This window comes from Gossypium hirsutum, chromosome A04, assembly GCF_007990345.1.
Source record: "Gossypium hirsutum isolate 1008001.06 chromosome A04, Gossypium_hirsutum_v2.1, whole genome shotgun sequence".
Classification (NCBI taxonomy): Eukaryota; Viridiplantae; Streptophyta; class Magnoliopsida; order Malvales; family Malvaceae; genus Gossypium; species Gossypium hirsutum.
In genome coordinates, this window is record NC_053427.1 from 60003147 (window position 1) to 60006449 (window position 3303).

General features: G+C 35.8%; 1 non-coding gene across 1 annotated transcript; it reads left to right on the plus strand.

The window, feature by feature from the left end:
* Positions 1-912: 912 nt before the first annotated feature.
* On the plus strand, positions 913-1019 carry LOC121228332 (small nucleolar RNA R71). The gene has a single exon (XR_005925908.1). It is a non-coding gene; the product is annotated as a small nucleolar RNA R71 (small nucleolar RNA).
* The last annotated feature ends 2284 nt before the right edge of the window (positions 1020-3303 follow it).

Below are 3303 nucleotides of genomic sequence, written 5' to 3' on the forward strand. Positions count from 1 at the left end.
CGAAGGAGCTTCAATAAACGGTAAGTTAATATGTATGTTTTTTAATAATTTAAGGAATTTACCAAATTGTTCGTCCGTGCGGGCTTTCCTTGTTGCTTTGGGGTATGGCGTATGAGGTTTATACTCTTTGCTTACATCAACCTTACCATTATCTACCACTTTGTCTTGCCCCAGTGTCGGTTCATCTTCAAGTAACCCTTCATCACTGTGCACAGTGATGGCATGAAGTTGCTCTACTGTGTTAGTTTCAGTATTACTTAGTAGGCCACCTTGTGGTCATTCAGAGATCAACTTAGCAAGTTGTCCTATTTGAGTTTCAAGCCCTTGAATTGATGCTTGCTGATTCTTAAGCACTGTTTTGGTATTCTGAAAACGAGTTTCAAACACCGAGATGAATTTTGTGAGCATCTCTTCAAGGTTCGATTTCTTCTCTTGTTGGTAAGGTGGTTGTTGAAAACCTGGAGAATGTTGTGGTTCTTAATTTCTTTGACCATCACACGAGAAATTGGGATGGTTCCTCCATCCTACATTATAAGTGTTACTATACGGGTTATTTTTAGGTCTAGAATTATTACCCATATAGTGGACTTGTTCCTCCTCAGTGCTAGGTTGAGGGATGGATATTCTATGTTGTGCACTCCTCCTCCGTTTGAATCACACCTTATCATTGGATATACCTGAGTAGAACCAAACAAGCCATCAATCTTTTTATTTAAAAGTTCTACCTGGTCAGATAGCATAGTGACCGCGTCGTGGTTGAAAACACCAGCTACTTTTGTCGGCTTTGTTCTCATGACTTGCCTCTTCAGGTGTTTTGTTGTTTAAAGTTCCACCGGTGGTTGCATCGATAAGTTACCTTATTGGGGAGTTCACACCGTTTTAAAAAAAGTCTGAACCTGGAGCCATAGAGGTAACCCATGGTGAGGGCACCTTCTCAATAGATCTTTGTATCTCTCCCATGCATCATAAAGTGTTTCTAAATCCATCTGCACAAAAGAAGAGATATCATTCCTTAATTTAGCCATTTTAGCCGGTGAAAAATATTTAAGTAAAAAAATTTCGATAATTTGTTCCCAAGTGGTGACTGACCCTCGCGGTAACGAGCTCAACCACTGTTTAGCCTTATTCCTTAGTGAAAAGGGAAATAACTGAAGGTGAATGGCATCATCAGAAACACCATTAATCTTAAAGGTATCGTAGAATTCCAGAAAATTTGCTAAATGAGTGTTTGGATCCTTGTCCTGCAAACCATCAAACTGATCAAATTGTTGTATCATTTGAATCGTATTAGGTTTCAGTTCAAAATTATTTGCAGCAACAGCAGGACTGACTATACTCGATTCAGTTCATGTTAAAGTAGGTTTAGCATAATCATACATAGTACAGGAGCAGGATTCTAATTTACTGGATTTGCAGCAACCCCAGTAGGTGGATTATTTTGATTATCAGCCATCTCCTTGGTTGTGGTATTGATATCAAGCTGTCGTTCTTCCTTTATGTATTGTAGGCTTCGCCTTATTTCTCTTTGGTTTTTAGGAGCTGTGCCTTCAATTTCGCTATCAAAATTTAGAGGACCTGACAGGTTTCTTCTAGTCATAAACTAAAAAAACCTGCCAGAAGTAGAGAAAAGAAAATTTAGTAAATAAAAAAAATTAAATTGCAATAAAAATAAAAATGGCTAAAGTAATAAAAATTAAGTGTTCCTAATATCTTAGTCCCCGTTACAGGGGGCCAAGAACTTGATGGTCGTGAAATTAACTAAAAATTCGACTAAGGTAAGCGTACCTATCGAGCAGTAGTATAGTAATGGCGAGACCGGAAGTATCATATACACAAGGACTAAAAGTACTAGTAATTATATCTTTTTATTATCTAGCCTAACAATTAAGAGAATTTTTAATCTAAAACTAATTAAAACTAATTATCTAATTAACTAATATTGTGATAGAGATTAAAGTTGGAAATTACTTTTGGAAAAAACGGTGGAGAAGACAATACCTAAGGAAGAATTCACTTAGACTTCACTTATTACCTTTGAATTAGACGATTTATTCACTTGACTTAATCCGTAGGAATCCCTTATTTATGTTAATATCTCACTCGAGACTAAAAACAATTGACTCTAGGTTGATTAATTGAAATCTCTTTCTAATTAAAACTCTTATTGTCGCATTAACTCGATCTATGGATTCCCTTATTAGATTTGACTCTAATCAGGCAGATTTATGTCGTCCTATGTCTAGGATTGCATGCAACTCTGCTTAATTATGAACGATCTACTTTAAAACAGGGACTTTTGCTCCACTGAATAAGCACATCAAAAACCTGAATTAATGATCGCGATTTTCGTGACAGGTAACTATTATCACGATGTAGGCTAGTGTACCTATCGAACAGTAGTATAGTTTCAGTAAGACTGGATTGTCAAACCCAAAGGAAGTAAAAGTACTAGTAATTACTGTCTTTTTATTATCTAGCTTAAGAATACGGGGTTTTGTTTTAACTAACTAATTATCTAAACTAAGAATTCACAGAAAATAGAAATGGGGAATTACTTTTGGAAAAACGATTGAATTAAGACAATACCTAAGGAAAAATCCACCTAGACTTCACTTACTATTTTGACTCCGAATCGGACGATTTGTTCATTTAACTTGTTCCGTAGAGATCCCTAAGTTATGTTATTATCCTATTCAAGACTAATAACATCTAATCCCTAGATTGAATAATTGAGACATTTCTCTAATTCACACCCTAGGGTTGCATTAACTCGACCTATGGATCCCCTTATTAGGTTTCACCCTAATCCGGCAAAACCTTGTCACCCTATCTCTATGCGCGCAATGAACTCCACTTAATTATGACAAATGTACTCTTAGACAGGGTCTATTCCTCCTCTGAATAATAGCTTATCTTGAATCAGTATCTTGGGATATCAAAACAATAATTAAGAACACATAATTAAGAATAAGTTAAATATTTATCATACAATTCAGAAAATAATAACAAGATTCGCCTTAGGTTTCATTACCCTTAGGTATTTAGGGGATTTAGTTCATAAATAAAAAGGAAAACATCTCAGAAAAATAATGAATACAAAACATAAAGAAAACCCAAAACTCTTAAAGGGAAATTAAAGGGAAATCTTCAGTCTTGATGGTGAATCCAACTTCTAAGATGCATCAGTCGGCTTGCCTTAAGCAGTTCCCTGCCTCCTCTTCTCTACATCTCCTTTCCTCTTCCTTTAGGGTGTATTTATAGGCTTTGGAATGCCTAAGAACCCTTGAAATTAGCCTTTTTCGA